The 18,267-nt window shown below is 38.9% G+C and overlaps 1 protein-coding gene and 1 long non-coding RNA gene across 4 annotated transcripts in view; one reads left to right on the top strand and one right to left on the bottom strand.

Annotated features, from left to right (window-relative positions):
- Positions 1-18,267, bottom strand: part of LOC134214232 (leucine-rich repeat-containing protein 40-like) — a 125,432-nt gene that overhangs the window by 70,641 nt on the left and 36,524 nt on the right. The gene's annotated exons all lie outside the window — the stretch shown is intronic.
- On the top strand, positions 10,309-11,149 carry LOC134214227 (uncharacterized). The gene is made up of 3 exons (XR_009979712.1): positions 10,309-10,427; positions 10,867-10,937; positions 11,013-11,149. It is a non-coding gene; the product is annotated as an uncharacterized LOC134214227 (long non-coding RNA).

Here is an 18,267-nt window from a genome sequence, read left to right as displayed (position 1 = left end):
AAAATCAAACCGTGTAAAAAAACCTGGGTGTACTATAAATCTGCAGTCCACTATTCCAAAAGAAAAAAAAATAGAAACGCAATAAAAATGCAATCGGTAACGCTGATGGAAAAAAATGTCAGGAAATCTAATTCATGCAAATCTCAAATCTATATATTTAAATCAATTCTTGTGTCGAAATCTCTAATCCACATATTCTAATAAATTCTTGTATCCATGTACCCAATCTAAATCTTGAATTCTAGTTAAAACAGCTACACAATTATAATTTAATACAACGAGTCGTCACACAAACAGTACAATTTTGAATTTTCGACGAATTCAAATCTTTTACATCCAATCCCAACCAAAACTCCCTGGTCTTATATTTCTAGAACATAACTTAAATCGTCAAACCATATATAGTCCAAATGTAGTTCCTCACAATAACCATCGACAATTAAATTTCATATACTACAAACATTCAATATAAAACTTTATTTTTCATATTGAGTCCCAATTTCAAATTCATTTAAATGATTCAAAACAAGCATTCTTCCTAATCCAGAACGCCAATCTGAAACTGCTAACCAAATCTTTAATTTAGGATTTGTTTAATGAACCAATTGCATTTGACCTACTAAATCAATTGTGATCAAATCATTTCATTTCAAACTCAAATGATCTTCCACGCTATAAGATACCTCCAGTAACATTTAGTTCAAAAACAGAAGTCCAATCCGACACTGTTGACCAATTCTTCAATTTACCTTTTCAAACAAATAAAGCTATCCAAATAATTGGTTTATTATTTATAATTAAACCAAATATTCGCAAATACCATCAACAAGCAAATCAATTGATTAATGATCAACCAAATTCAAATACTGAATCAGAATAACTATTTGAGTCTATAATTATACGATTAACAAATCAAAATATCAATATCCAGTGAAAAACGTAAGCCAAATCTTATTATTCAATTCCTTTTCGGCCATGCCACTGAAACTTCAGCCAATTGTTCAATTAAATTATTCAATCCAAATCATAATTTTCAATGTTCTTACTCTGTACTTGCGAATCTTTAAATTTGAAATCCCAAACCTCCAAAAATCAGTCTACATTTAGAGCATTTAAAATCTTCATTCAAAATCTTTCACCTATATCACCATTCATATTCTTTGTTTTAAATCTTCACTCCAAATACATGCTATCCAATCTCATTTCCATTAGTCGCTTCAATTATTATCATTTACAAACGAAATTCCTACTCAAAATACCAATTCTGATTTTAAACACTATCGATTGTAACACAAATCTATATAATAATAAGTCCTAATTTAAATTTAAATTCGAATTTACAATTTAAACTTTGAATTCAGCTTTATGCGCCCAGTCTAATAGTTTGTTAGTACTTCGCCCATCTCCGTCGAAGTACATAAATTTCTTATCTTTTTTTTTTTTTTTGGCCTTGTTTTTTAGTTCTAAATACTTTGCCCATCTCCGTCAAAGTATTCTTTTTTTGCCTCTTTTTTTTTCTTTATTTTCCGAAGCTCCGTCTATTTCCACCGGAGCTTCTTTCTTGGCCATATACACTTCTACTTCGCCCATCTCCGTCGAAGTAGAATTATTCTTATGTTTCCAATTTTATTTCTTTTCCCCTACCTGCTGCGCCATGTCGCGATCGAACTATCCAAGTTCCGATTGAGGGAGGGATATCACCCCGCCTCACCATCGGAACTGATTCTGCTACCTCCGATGGCAGCCAAATGGCAGAGTAGAAAGCGGCGCTACCCGTTTACTCTCCAATGGCTACCATCGGGAAACTCTGCTTCCTCCGGTGACTTTTCGACCAGCAGAGGGCGGTGCCACCCGCTTACTCACTGGTCTTTTAATGTCACCGGGAACTGCTCCGCTGGAACCTACTCCTGTAGGTCGCATCCTGGTCCTGGATGCCTCCACGCTGATCCCGCCTGTGATATGCCTCTAACACATCAGCCGAATAAGCCTATACATCTTTTCTACACGCTTAGTTCAGTTCACCCAAACATGGGTGAACAGTACCCATAATCTCAAAAAAGTGCACATACCTATTTATGGGTGAAGTACCATTCACCCATATTTGAGTAGAAGTGGTTCATGGAAATATTGGTAATGTTCACCTATTTATGAGTACTTTATTATAGGTAAATTTTACCTTAATATGAGTGATATTTTTTTGTTTTGGATTCAAAAATCGTATTGGATAAGATTATTAATTAAGCAAAATATTTTATAAGTTAATAAATATAAAGCAAAACGTTTATTGGCTTGCAGACATACATTTTACATTATATACCTAGTTCGATAATTGATTAAACCTTCTCGTTGCCGGCGAGGTCGCCGGATGCTAGACTACTGCTTTATAGTCAACAGCAGAAAGAGATGGTAGTGATCGCGGACTAACCGGAACATCCCTCAGCAACAGCTTCACGTCAGTATGGTGGTATAAACATCAATCTTCGGAACACAAGATAGCTGGCCACAGAAGCACCAATAATGTTGTGGAAGTTTAAGGCATGCCATTTCGGAACTTGTGACAGCTTGGCTGATATTCGCTGTGCCGGTCCAACCGATAAATTGTTGCATCGATCCATTAAACGATTGTACATTGCACATCCTTCACCACACAAGATCTGGAAAACATTGAAAATCACAATTAAATCCTAAATTATTTCAATAACTAAATAACATACCAATCTTGGCAATCCGGGTTAGCAGTATCGGATGGTAGCATAATAACAGTCTTTGGCACAAACATACATAGCAGCATCCTCTTTCTAACTCTTGAATTACCCTGTCGTCTGGATTAATCTTTCAGTTAATTCTGTCAGTTCATCATGTTGCTTTGCTATTATGGTTCTCCCGAGAGAACGATCGGGAACAATTAGACGGAGCAGAATGCATGTTGGAACTAACAGTTTTTGTTGGAGTTGTCCAGAGGTTCCAAACTGAGACGGTCACTGGAGGATTCCGAAGCACTGGTACCACACTGGGATGTACAAAACTGCTTGCCGGCTGTGACCAATTCATGGTTCGGGAACTTGTATCCATTTTTCGTCGCCAGTGAGGAGGTTGATATGGTGCTGCTGATCGGCTGCTGCATGCACGGAAGAAAAAAAGTACCCAAAATTGAGTACTTTTAAACTTACTTTTGAGTTGTTTTTTCTCTTCGCTTTCATCCACTCTTTCTTTTGTTGTCAAAAACAAAAGAGCCAAACAATCCAACGACGCCAGTTCAATACGGGAAGCCAATGTTGAGTTTTATTACCTGGGGTCGAAATTGAGTGAATTAAACTTAAATTTGGGTCAATAAATTTTCCGTTGGGTACTTTTTTAACATGGGAGTAAAGGCAAACTACTTCGACCCTACTTACTCAATTTTGGCTTCCCGTACGGATGTTCGAGGTTGGGTGAATTAAACTCACTATTGGGTAGTTCATTTCTTCCGTGTGGAGAAGCTCGTCGAGAACTGCGAGTTGCGACCTGAAAGTTATCGAAATTCAATATTGTAAAAACATAGTATTCCTAATTAAATACAACAAAATAGTTACCTCATATGGAGAGCACTCACATCAACAGATATCGGATATTTTACGGCGCGCATAGAAAAGGGAACTTTAAAAACTACTGCGATGACGGCGACGACCGTGACATGGCCGCCATCAGTTCGGATTTGTTTATGTTAATTTTTTCAACCAAATATGGGTAAATGAGATTACTCAAAAATAGGTAAAGTCGATTTCTTCAGAATATCAGTAACTTTCACCGATTTTTTGGGTGAGTTTTACTAATAAAATTGGTAGAATTGCATTTACCCATATATGAGTGAATGTAGTACCCATAAATAGGTAAACCAATCTAAGCGTGTAGGCTCTGTTGCCACTTTTTCAAGTACACTGAATATTAGCGTGGCGCCATAATAAATTACCTACATAATGGCTAGTATAGAGCATTCTGAAATTTCATGCATTCATAAACTATGTCACAGGTTCTTTTATTTTAAATTGTTTTTTTTTTTAATTCTTTTTTTTATACACTTTCTGGCTATCACCAAAAAAGAGGAAAAAAAACATTGACTTGGGATTTTCATAAACAACTATTTACATCTCATTTTTTTTTATTTACAGCTTAGTCTAATTTTACAATCCAATATCCGTACTCAATTCCCATTTTCAAATACATCCTAATTCAAATTTGAATCGTTGCGTTCTGCTGGTCAACCGCATTACCGTTTCTTTTACACGACCAATCCGCCTCTCTTCTACACAACATTTACCATCGAAAGCTGCAACAATCCAATACTCTTCAAGAGCACCTTCGACAACACAAGCAGAAAACCGCTGAGAAAACAAATCATTTATTCCAAAAACAAATCATGTTAACTCGAAACCGATAAGAACAACAGATCATTCAATCGGGTACATTCGACATTACAAGTGAAAACCGATAAGAATACGAATCATTTGCTTCTACTCCAGAGTTATTTCGACATCTTAGCTCGATTAAGTCAAACCGATGAGAAAACAAATCACTTATCACGTCACAAGCCAAAACTGATGGGGCAAGTCATTCAATCCGGCACTCTACCACAGCAGCTTTGACATCACATATCGAAATTGATGAGAAATCAAATTTTTATGCTGGCGCTTGACTTTTTAAGTCAAAACAGTTGAGAAACAACACATCTTTCAATCCACCACTTTCCTAGAGCGCCTTCGACATCACAAACCAAAACCAATGAGTGAATCATTCAATCCGACGCTCTTCCAGAGCGTCTTTGACATCCCAAGTCGAAACCGATGAGCAAATCATTCAATCCGACGCCATTCAGAGCGTCTTCGACATCACAAATCGAAACCGATGGAAAAATCATTCAATCACAAGTCGAAACCGATGAGCAATTCATTCAATCCGACGCTCTTCGAGAGCGTCTTCGACATCACAAGTCGAAACCGATGACCAAATAATTTAATCCGACGCTCTTCCAGAACGTCTTCGACATCACAAGTCGAAACCGATGACCAATCATTTAATCCGACGCTCTTCCAGAGCGTCTTCGACAATACAAGTCCAAACCGATGACCAAAACATTCAATCCGACGCTCTTCGAGAGCGTCTTCGACATTACAAGTCGACACCGATGATCAAATCATTTAAACCGACGCTCTTCCAGAGCGTCTTCGACATTACAAGTCGAAACCGATGACCAAATCATTTGATCCGACGCTCTTCCAGAGCGTCTTCGACATCAAAAGTCGAAACCGATGAGAAAATCATTCAATCCGACGCTCTCCCAGAGCGTCTTCGACAGTACTAGTCGAAACCGATGAGAAAACAAATCATTTTTTTTCGGCGCTCTTCGCTCACGCTCGACATCACAACGAAACGTACACGGAAGAATTAAACTACCTACTAGTTAGTTCAATTCACCCAACCTCGAACATCCGTACGGGAAGCCAAAATTGAGTAAGTATGGTAGAAGTAGTTTGCCTTTACTCCCATGTTGAAAAATTACCCAACGGAAAATTTATTTACCCAATTGTAAGTTTAATTCACCCAATTTCGACCTCAGGCAATAAACTCAAAGTTGGCTTCCCGTATTGAACTGGCGTCGTTGGATTGTTTAGCTCTTTTGTTTTTGACAACAGAAGAAAAAGTGGATGAAAGAGAAGAGAAAAAATAACTCAAAATTAAGTTAAAAAAAACTCAACGCTGGGTACTTTTTGTCTTCCGTGTAAGAAAAAAATCAGAAGGGTTATATACAAGATACGACCGCCCGACGTAAACTACGTAAAACAGATCATAATATAATTATTTTGGTTAGAGCCTAGAGTGATTGAAATTTTGACTTTTGCGCTCCCTTATGCTTGAACGATAACATTTGCTGTTTTGGTGAACCTCCTAAATTTTCAACTGAATTGGTTATAATATAACTGAGTACGAGCAGTTTGAAGTTTGTATGAAAATTACTATAGAAATCGCCCCGTATGTGAGAGATCGTTTCGTGAGGCGGATCATTAACTATTTAGGGGGAGATCTCCCAACGCCGGACACCTCCCAATACCAGACACTACTTGCAGAGGTCCCTCCTTCATCTTATTAAGTACATAAGGAAGCTATTGAAAAGGCTTCTAACGGCAAGGAATATCAGATCTTCATGTGATAAACTTTGTACAAAATTTGAAGTTCAATAAAGAGTCTTCACACCTGTTTTGTTACACTTACTTCAATTCAATTGTTTTTTCTTGCTGAGAAAGCCACAGAAATTAGCAGAAACAAAAATTGAAGAGGATATTGAAAAAAGGTGGGAAATTTAGCTGAAGAGTCAAATTAGCTCCACTAACAATTTTTAATATTTACAACTTAAAGCACCCGAATAATTTACTATTCTGAATGTAATAGGAACTTAGTCACATTTGAACATGAAGCAATAGTGTCCGGTACTAGGAGACAAATTTCTGAATCGTAAAATTTTTCACCAAAATTCATCGTTGAAAAACGTGTTCAAATGATCAAATATAGTTTGTATGAATCATCAATGGTCAATAGTCATATTTTGTGTTTCTTTCTTCTATCTATTCTTCCTTTGAAGCAATATAACTCACGAAGATGATCGATTTGCGAGATTTCCTCACTAATCAATTCATATTGGGATCAGCTGTGTTTCTATATGCAAAAGGTTAGTCAATTTTAAAGGAAAATTTGGGAAAATTGTCAAAATACAATATAAGGGCGAGTTTGGAGAAAACCTAATGCGATCGCTCGAAAAATGATCTAGAGTGCAGCGTCGCAATCAACGCAGAAAATGACATTTGGAACGTTAAACGTAAAAACCCGAGCAACGCAGGGTAAGTTCTGCTAGTATGGTATAAATGGAAACATAATCCGGATAGTTAAAGTTTTTTTTGTTAAATGGCTTATGTGTCCGGCACTGGATGGTCTCCCCCTAAATATAATCAACCCGAAGACTTCGTAGAATATTTCTAAATCTGTAAGACGATTGTTGTTGCGAACCGATCGGATTTTCGTAAGCAAAGTATAAAGAAAATAAAAATGCTCATTATTGGTTATGTTATTCTTTTACGTGCTCAATTTTTACGATTTTTCATTTTTCACACGATTTAGTATTTCCTTAATAATTTTTTCTTGCAAGCAGCGAATTGTTTGGCAATAAAGACGATTTATTCACTTCTAAGTTTCCTATGTTGCCAATGGACTCATATATTTTTAGATATTAATGACCAACGTTGCAAAACGGTTTTCCGAAAAATCTAATGTTCTCATAGTAATTCTCATACAAACTTCAAATCGCGCGTGCGTGCTTAGTCAAATTACAACCATTGTGATGTTGGATATATGGAGTCGGGAGGTAGCGAGGCTTGTTTTGGTAAACGTTTCGCCGCGTGTAATGTGTAGTTTTTTCGCAAATCATGTTCGATCGCAGACCAATCCATTACCAATGTTTCGAACAAAATTGGCGTAACTCACTATATATGAAAATGGTTGGATATGACAATTAAAAATTTTCATTTAAAAACCCCGAATTTATTATTCCACAGTGGTGATGATGCTCTTCTCCGATTGTTATTCGACTTAGAGTGATTAATGCATTTAATAGTTAATTGTGTTATTTTAAAGGGATGCTGCCGAAATAGTAGGATACACGTTAACTTTCACCTACTCAGTGACTGAGTAAAATAACATTGCTCTCTCTTTCTATCCCACAGAAATTTTACACAATTCCCGTCAAAACAGAGTGTAACCTTGTTTAAAGTTGATAATCAATTTTAATATTCACCTCTTGCTAACATGAACATGTCCAGCATCTGTAGCACTTTTTCATAAACACTACTTTTTTGCTCCGACCGCGGTCATTGCTCTGGTTCTGTTTTGTACTTTTTGTGCGAATCACCGCACAAAAGTAGAGCGCAAGAACCAACCGCAGACGGCGGTCGTAACGAAACTGTGAAATTTTACTAGGTTGGAAAAGATTTGGAATTTTTAATGTTTTTACTTTGTAATTAATAGTTCCAATAGGCTTCAAAAATTGCTGGAGAGTTGCCGATTCGATTGATAATAAAATCTCGAAAATCCATTGAAAGATAAAGGAGCTGTTAGCGTTTGAAATCTATCCTAATTTCGTGACGGTCTCGAATTTGGAAATTTCCGTTTTACACCCTGTATCAGAGTCTTCCCCTTAGACGTAGTTTACGTCAAAAATGACCCAATCACGCCAAAAGAATACTTACAAAATAATAATTTCCAACCAGGAACAATCTGGCCAGGATCGCCAAATGTTTGGCCCAATTCCGCCGAACGAGCTATCCGTTGGTGTGATCGCTGATGTGCTGTCTCATTGAGCGTGTAACTCCGTTCGTTGCCCAACGAGGAAGGAAGCAAAGTCATGGCCTGCTATTCACTAGTCAATGTTGGCAACCGAACCGTTATATGAATGGTCTTTGCATATCTGTCATCAATGTACGCTGGAAGTGGATTATCCATTTTCTAATATATCTCACCCTCACAGTATCCAGTCCCAGCAAAAGACAGCGATCAGCATACGGTGCCGTGGTAGATTCAGCGAGTCCGTCTATTGGGGACGGCGCAGTGCATATCGGACAAACTTGCGTTGTATAACTTCAAACCGAGCAGTCCAAATAGCTTGATACGAATTCCAGACAGCAAAAGCAGATTGAAATTGAGAGTTGAGACCGTACCAATGAGCAGTATAAGGCTTTAAAGCATGAAGGAAAGCGGAGTTCATTAGAAATCTTTAAAATGAAACCTAACTGGCAATTCACTTTGTCAATCGTAGTTGAACAATGACGAGTGACAATTTTTCTGTCATCCAACATGACGCAAAAATCTTTGAAAGAATCAACACGTTCGAAATCTTCGGCAGTTCGACGAAAGCTTAAAAGGCATGAGCCAGCCGAAAGCTGCAAGTCTTTTAAATAAAGGTAAAAAAAGAAAGCTTATTATGTAGTACTTCGAAACGTCCAAGACCATTATATTACGCTCACATCAACTTTTTTAATGAATCCAATAGCTTCTGAAATTTTTAGTAGTTCACCAGAATTCAAATAACGAAGTATATTTTTAGATCGTCCGGAACCATCTGCAGCGCAGATCTCCACGTTGCAGGATAAAGTCACTCACATCATTCACTAAGAGAGAAAATAACAATGGACCAAGTGTTCTTCCTTAGGGTACTCCGGAACCGTTCGAGGAACAGTGAAATGAGTTATCCCCTATGTCTATGTTAACGGTTAGATATGATCGAAGTCAGAAGAAGTACCTATATCGTGATTCACTATATCAAATGCTGCTTGAAGATGTCTTCGGTCACTATCTGATGAGATATAAGGGCAAGGCTTTCCAGCATCACTAATTCTGGGCGTGAGAGAACCATGCGGCTGGACATCAAGCAGTTGTCGGACAAGGGCGTAAACTCGACGTACGAATCGAACGAAACCCAATTAAAAATTGACAAATGCCGCGAAGTAGGCATTTGGGCAAATTCTAGTACACACAAGGTGTTCCGCGTCCCGCTATGAAGGTGTGTTGCCGCTCCATCAGTTTCGCTACGACATTGGTGAGCGCGATGGGCCTGTACCCACTCGAGTCGTTGGATGCGCTCTGGTTCTTTTGAATAGGGACTACAAAGCTTGCTTTCCACTCTGTTGGTAGGGTACCGTTCCGCCATTCCGTGTTGATGGCGTCCAGTAGAGCAATTTTCCCTTCGTGGGTGCAGCTCCCGGATAAAAATTTACAGTAACTTGAATGACATAACTCTTTGAAATACAATAGATTGTGTGGTAAACAATATAAACTATTGTACGCTTATTGTAAAATGTTCACGGTTGTAAAAGATCTTTATTGTACTTACATTAACATAACAATATATTTAAATGTTACCAATACATTCTATTATATTTTTATTGTTCGCTTATGTTTGGTATTGCACATCCAAAAACTAAACAAATTATGAAAGTTTTCGGTTTGGATGATCTGGAAATTCGTCTAATGTAATTGAATTAATATAATTTTGGAATATTTCATGGATTTATTATATTGTTGAAATAACAATTGAAAACAATAAAATTACAATAGATTTTCTTATAAAATGAATAAAAATGTTATACCGATTCTCAAGTAATATATTTTCATATTGCAAGTCTAGAAATGTTATGCAATAAAAATTGGAATTAAAAAAAATTAAAGGTAACAAAAACTTTTGCTTATCATTTTACTCGGAGAATGGCTGGATTCATTTGAGCGTGTACAGTTTTGTTTATAATTAGTGAAAAGATGAAATTAATAAAACTGTATGGTGCAGAAAGTGTCTTTTTCATTACAGTTTCTGGTGTTGGGCAACGATAGATCACTATGGCTTCTGTACCGTGGTAAGTATCCAAAGTGTTAGAGTGCGTTAGTGCATCATTACTGGGCCTGAGCGCGAGTATTTTGATCACACTCGCCGTGCTGTCATTTAGATTAGTCAAACTTTTTCGCATCGGTTACTATTTTCGGTTATCATTTTGGAGCCTGCATTCCGTACCGGTAACGTTTGGCATTTTTGGTAGTTCATCAAATAGCAGCGGTGTTATCGCGCTACCAAATTTGGTCTAGCGCGTTTAGTAGCGACCGGTAAAGTGTCAAGTAATGATACTGGGCTGGCAAACGGCTTATACTCACCACCGGTAATCGTAATCTACAATACTACAAAAGTTCAATGTACATAATGGACGTAGTGGTTCATCCCGAACAAAAAATAAATAAAAAAAAATATCGTCATAATACCTGATGACATACCTGGTTACATGTATCCTTGTTCCTTTACAGAAATGAAGCTTATGATGAAATACTGATGCTTGGCCAATCTCACCAACGGGATCTAATAAGAACTGATGCAGGTATTTTTTTTGTTTTCTTCTCGACGTACTTTTTCTAATAAAACTAACATTCTTTTATAATTTACATTTTCACAGGTTTATAACTACATGTATTGTTCATCCGGAACAAAGTTAGTACGCCTTTTATACCGAAGTTGAATTTTTCTCCAGATACAGGCAACTTACCCAACTTCGTAAGTAGTGCGCTGGATTCGCCTAAAGATGCGCTAAACAACACATCAATTAGTTTGACAAATAAAACTTCGGAAGAAAGCAATGCGAGGTAAAATTAGTGAAAATGAAGTTTAAACTGATTTAAAATAAAATAATTTGTAAAGCAAATAATTGTATTGTATTTTTATTGTAATGTTGGAGTATAATGTATTCTAAATCCTGTTGTATTTCTATTGTAAAACAATAGAAACAGTAATTGAAAACATTTAAAACACAATGTTTTCTATTATTTTGTCGCTCGAAATCATCCCATTGAAGAACCGTAAAATCAATTGTTTTGCTCAAAATTTTGTATGGAAAATTTTCGATTTTTTTATTGTAAAGATACATAACAACCCCCCTTTTTTATTGTAAAAGTCCCATTTACCATTCATTTTATCGTGGAAAACCATTATTTCTCATGTGATTTTAATGTCGAAATTCCATTAAATTCAATGGTAAAAATTATGTCTTAAATGGTGTTGTAACAATAAAATTTATGATATTTTAATGATATTTTTTATCCGGGCTTCCTTAGTATTGGGTAGCCCAAAGGCGGGCCCAACGGATTTCCCATTACTTGGTGGGACTTGAAAGGGTGGGATTTTCAACGCTAGTTTACCGCGCTTTTTCTCGAACTGCTCTTGGTATACTTCATACGATGACTGGGCTTTGAAATGATCGGCCTTCGAAGTGTAAGCGACAATGGCCGGATCGTGATGGGTGTTGTCATCTATCTTCAGGGTTATTCCCTTAGCCCGCCTTTTCCCGTTGAGGCAGTTTATTCTTCGCCATAGCTCTGTTGTAGTCTGGTCACTGCTTATCCCGTCCAAAAAGTCGGACCACCTTCGCTCCATGTCTTCCCGGACAGTTTGTCTGCAATTATTCTGGGCCGTGTGGTTATCGGCATCGACACGTAGCATTTCCAGGTCGGGGCTGTGTGGAAGCATACGTTTCTGTCAGTTCGATAAAACTGCCAGGTGGTGATGCCTCGAGGTCTAGCTTGATGCTTTGCTGGAAACTACCCCAATCTGCCTTGTCGTATATCCATCGCGGTCTCTTAGAATTCCCCATCGGTTTGCTATAGGTCTACGTTGTCTACTCACGATCGAGTTTGAAGCAAGTATTACGTCAATGGCGGACTCCGTGGACCCTCGGTGGAAGGAGGGAGCCATTCCAGTCAACACAATATCGTATATGATGGAACATAAGATGTTAAAGTGGGGGCGATATACCTTTTTGGCTTAAATACCGAACATGACTCGTATTCCGAGCACTGGCGTTTTAGCGCCCTTAAACTAAAAATTTCATTAGTTTTCCGCACTGAGGATCAAAGTTAAAAACGAATTTACCCGAGTAGCACACTTGTCACATAACATTCACTGTGACTAATATGCTACCAAATCCGGTCACATTGAAGTTGCTACAACAAAATCGATGTGAACTGTGCTACTAGGGTAAGCTCCTGTGGAGAAAATTACACGAATAAAGTCAAAATGGCAATTTAAAGGCGAGTGTTCGGAATATGAGTCACGTTCGGAATTTGAGTCAAAACGGTACGTACATGTTGTATGGGGACCGCACGGACTACTTTGTCTCTTTCTCACTGCAAATAAATTAGAAAACAACAAGGACAGTAAATGTCAAATTTCATGAAGAACGAAAGAGAAAGAAATTCGTCCGTGCAGTGCCCTATATCGCCTTCACTTAAGCATCTTCTTATATGGCATCATATACGAGGTTGTGTTGACTGGGATCATTCAATACTGTTAGTCCTGCTTCAGATGCCGCATTGAAACGGCATTTCGTCAGGCGTTATTGGAGCGACTGCGTAATGGTAGCCGTTTATGTCGTCCAGGACAATAACCGGCGATGGGAGCTTCTTCAAGCGAGTCGGCAGGTGGCTGCTGGATGCTGAGGGTTCGGTACCCACAGGCGGAGATGGGGGAAGCGACGGGGCGAAAAGGGTTGCAGACGAATAGTTCGGTGTGGGTGTGCTCCCCCTCAGAGCTCTACCGGAGGCAAGTCCCTCGCCGCGGTCAGCTGCTGATACTTTTCCTTTGGAGGCAGGGTGGTGTGGCTTGACATTCCGGGGAGTATGGAAACATTGGGGCCGAATCTTTGCTTGCGGAGAATATCGTATAGTTCAGACGATGTTGCCTCCGGCCCTACTGGTGAAAAGGTATCCTATGCAGGGGTAACGTCCGACCGTCGAGGGTTGTCCACCAGTTCCGGGAACGGTGTATAGCAACCGCAGTGATGGGGCCCTGGCTACTCGGACATCCTTGAACAGACTTGAGCCTTGACCACCACTCTCTTGGACGTAGGGCCCTGGATGTTGGTGAATGGACGATAGGTGTAACAGTGTTTGTAATTTGAGCGACTAGCACTTTTATGTAATTCAGCTCGGTGTTACAAATCGGGAATGACCCTCACATTGAAAATTTTTTTCTTGGTGCCCAACTTTGTTTGGAGGTTTGCTTCAATTTTTCCGATGAAATATAGTACGGATTTGGTTTTGAAATTAATCCTCCAAGACCGTAATTATTTTTTGCAGTTTTCAGTCGTTTAATATTTGATATGTGTGATAAGTGATATGTGTTTTGAACAATAATAGAAGCTTCAATGTATGTTTTTGTTTACAAATGGTTTAAAATTGAATTTTGAAGTTCTACACTAAGTATACGGGAAGGCTATAATAACTTCAAAAACGGAGCTATCGATAGAAGGATCATAATCGACACAGCTCGACGAATTGAGGTGATGTCTGTATGTGTGTATGCGTAAAAAATGTGCGACAAACTTCTATGTACCGCCATCGGGGGTGACAATGGGTCATCGCTCTCACCGGCAGCCTGGAGGTCGGATAGCAAAGGTCTCTTATATTTCAGTCTTCATGCCCTCAGATACATTCAATCTATTCTACAAGCATTCTAAGTAGTTGAAACAGTGACCCATTCTCACCCCCATTTGACCCATTGTCACCCCCGACGACGGTACTTTGCATTATTCTATTGTTTTCACTACAATAGTTATGGTCCACAGAAAAATCAAAAAAAAATAAATGATCGAAAAAATGAATTGAATGTGGCAAATATAGCCCAAATAGGACAATATAGGTGCAAAAAAAACTTTTTTTTTTCAAAAAACGTCGGAAACCTTTGAACTATTTTTTATGTTAAGACAGTTATTTTGAGCTTTTTAGTGGAATGTCTTCACTTGTCATAAAACGAGTTTGTACCTTCCCATTTAATTCACCCACTTGATTGTACCTTCGACTTAAGTCGAGTCAAGTACGAGACACTGAAGACGACCTTACTGTTGAGGTCGAAATACGTATCTGTCAAGGTACAATCAAGTGGTGGAATTAAATGTGAAGGTACAATCTCGTCTTATGACAAGTATTTTTTAGAATTATGGGTTGTCTACATCCGATTATCTTTCATATAAGGCTTGAGCACCATGACTTTCCGAACATAGTGTTTTTTGGGACAGCCTAGTAATAATAATGAATGAGATTTAGCTTTGCCCGTCTATCGGACACTGTGCCGCGCAACGAACCGAGTGGACGGAACTGAAAACGGCGAACAGTCATTCTCTCCTCTACAGTGTGCTCGTCGTTGCATGCATCGCGAAGAGAACTGCTGTTCAAACAAAATGTTTCTCAATTGTGACTATGCTGTGTGGGAGCTCCCATATTCCGAGACCGAGTGACTGACAAAAAACTTATTCAAATTCGTTTTCCGCCATCGCAGCCGGACAAACAAATTCGTTGATCGGTGATCATCGTCGCGGGCTCTTTTTATGCTTCGCTTGCCCCTGGAACAACGACTAAGACGTCCGTGCATAAAAACGGCTGCGCGGAGGACGTTCTATAATGTACCTTTGGGAGACCGCAGTCCCCATAGCTGATGTTGTCGCAAAGTCGCACTCGTAAAAAGCGATCATCGGAAGTCAGTTGTCCAGCCGGAGAGCCAGAGGGAGTCAATCGATCGGAATCGATTTCGCATGCACCGTGGCGGTTTCGTTTCGGAGCCATTTCCACGCTGAGAAAGATCGTTTGTTCCTTGTCTCCGGATGTGCGATGAGGTCGCGCCTTAACGATAGCTCTTTTGGTAAATAATGGAAGCCAGTTTTACGCTCCGATTGAAATGTTTGCACTCTCCAGCTCCACTGTCGTTGTCGATTGATAAACACTTTTTTTTTTGGGAAACGACTTCTTGAAGCGACTGCAAAGTGGTATGTCTATTTGATGAAATTTTCAAACTGTCTATTTGTTTTGGTCACATGGTTTCTGACTGTGAAAGGAGGGTTAGTTAATTTATTTTCCTATGATGTGGGACGTATTTGCTAGGTCAATAGCCATTGAATCCAGGTGTCCCGTAACCGGACAAGGGAGAATGGTAATCAATTAAATTTATCTTCTAACTACTTTCTAACAGTTTTGGAATAATTAATGGTATGAATAAGTTTTCAAAACATATAAAATTTGTAAATTTTCTAACCTTGATCTATAGCATTACAACCGTTGTTTAACCTTAAAACCTAACGATCTAAACATAATGATTTCCCAACCCCTCTGAGAATATATATGTCTCTCGAAATTGATAAATTTATATTGCATATTATGTAGAAGTGGCATATTGTAAGAACCTGCTAAAACCGGTTTAAGAACTGGGTATATGCAAAATTGTTAGATTCTGATACAGGTATTGTAAGAAAAACTGTTAGGTCTTATACAATATTTGTTTAAGAATCTTGTAGTTTCGCATATGCCCAGTTCTCATACAGATTTAGGAAGTGTTTTATACAGATTTGTTAAAAAATCTGACATCCGCTGGTTGAATGTATATAATTAATTTAAATTCGTATGATGAAAAATAGCACAAAAATGAGAAAGAAGCGAAAGATTGACAACACATATATAACGCACTGTTTTTATTTTTTTATGATTCATTAATCGCAGATTGACCTTTACATATGTACATAATTTTTAATCTGAGAAAGGGCACGCTTTCAGTGTCACTAATTTCAACTCCCTACCGACATGCCTCACATGGGTGCCCAGCGAAAAGCTTTCAAAACCACCGCACAAAGAACTCTGTTATCGATACGACTCAATCGTAAAGTTGTCACCGTGTCCGAGTTGTGGAGATAACTACAAAATAGATGCATAAGGGTGTAATAAACTCCACAGGTTTCTCCTAACCCGTGTCGTATAGACCAGGAAGCACGGTGCGGTGCACGGCAGAAGCCTGCAGCTTGGAGAAATCTGTTTTATTGTTACAATCTTCCATGGATTATAAAGTGCCATTATAAATATATGAGTGCCCGATCGCTACGCGTGTCGCCCTTTATGGTGGGTAGGTGTCATGTGAGACAGTTTCAATTTCTCCTCCGCAAACGGGATAGCGGATCGCGACAGGCGGATTTTTTTTAGTCATGAGGTACCAGAATCCTAAAGCAATAAATCACTTTGAATTAGTTTTGTTCAGGGTAATTTAGATAGTATTTACCAAAGAATTCTCCATAAAACCAGATATCAAAAATTGAGAAACTAGAAATTATTCAGTCACATTTGTAATGTATCCGTACTATTGAATCAACAATTCTACGAATTTGCCCGCAGGACCAATTTCAAACCCTGATGGTATGTTATGAATTACATTTTGTCACGGTCACTTTGACAGATACAGGCAAATGCTGATTCAGCGAATACCTTTCTCAATTTACAACTCCTTAAATGGGCTAAGTCGGTGGCCTCTCGCTATGTTTACAGTTTCTTCCTCTCTCTAGATGGGTTTGGCCAGGAGTAGTAATCCTTAAGGTTTTGTTATTTTGGTGAGTTCAAATTTCTCAAGAAAGTTCTTCTGAATATCGCATTTTGAACGAAAGATGTTGCCGGTACGTAATCTCGCCAAGCAGCTCAAACTACCGAAAAGTAGTTTGTGTTCAATGTTTGTAAATCGTTTGACCTGCGCCTGGTTGTGAATGGGAAGATGTGGAGTGGATGAAATAGATTCCCGGCAAATGGACAAGAAGGTTGTAGTTATTATTAAGAAAAATTCAAACCTTTCTGACGAATCGAAATTTAGCCCGCAAAGTTGAAAAAAATATGTACAGAAAGAAAGACATAGGCATGGAATAAAGATGTACTGGTCAGGACATTTTCTACTGTCCGCAACCAAAGACATCTAACCAGGACCTCGTAATCACTTCAAAAACAACCACCCCAATGTAGGAGTTTGTATAAAGTACCTGCCCAAGCAGCACATATAAAAGTTACTGTAACTTATGTACGACTTAATCCAGTCACATATGAGTCCTAAACGGAATCTCACCGATACCTCACCGACGCAAAAAAAACCCCTCAAAGATGCCTCAATGCAATGTCAGCAAGAAGAGTGGCGGACACGCCGCAAAACCAAACTATCCCACATTACAATAACATCTATGCCGTTGGCCTTAGGAACAGACGCCATTTTTATTTATTATCAGACTAAGGCCGGAGTGACCTGTGCTGCACATAAAAGACTTCTCCATTCAGCTCGGTCCATGGCTGCACTTCGCCAACCACGCAGTCTGCGGAGGGTCCGCAAGTCGTCCTCCACCTTGCCCGCTGTGCAACTCGCCTTCTTGTTCCCGTCGGATCGTTGTCGAGAACCATTTTCACCGGATCCTAACCGGAACTTTCGTCTGAGGATGATTTCGAACGAATAAGGGTTCGACGGTGTTTCTGGGTAGTCGGGACAACGGGGTCGACCCAGCACCTAGTGGGCAAAGATTCGATTCGCCAAACAAGTCGAGTCTGTCTAGATCTTTCGATTTTCGGTTGGCGATGCCCATCCGCCGCGGGAGGTATAATTTACCCCTTCAGGCCACTTTTCGGGCCTCCGCCATGTATTTCAACCCGGATTATACAGGGGATGGACAAAATAATTAGGATAGGCAAATTTAAGGTAAAATTAGATGTGTTGTAACTACCTTAGTTATTATCCGATTTTGACAATTCAGGCATGCCTGGACTAGAAAATTAATGCAGTTTGACGGTATGTCCATGGAACCGACTATGGTCACCGGATTCCGGAGATATTCCGGGTTTTTCGAAGGTAGGTTCAAAACCGTAAATTTGAGGTGA

This window comes from Armigeres subalbatus, chromosome 2 (genome assembly GCF_024139115.2).
Source record: "Armigeres subalbatus isolate Guangzhou_Male chromosome 2, GZ_Asu_2, whole genome shotgun sequence".
In the NCBI taxonomy this organism is placed as follows: domain Eukaryota; kingdom Metazoa; phylum Arthropoda; class Insecta; order Diptera; family Culicidae; genus Armigeres; species Armigeres subalbatus.
Note: the sequence above shows the minus strand (reverse complement) of the source record. Positions and strands in the feature narration are given on the sequence as shown.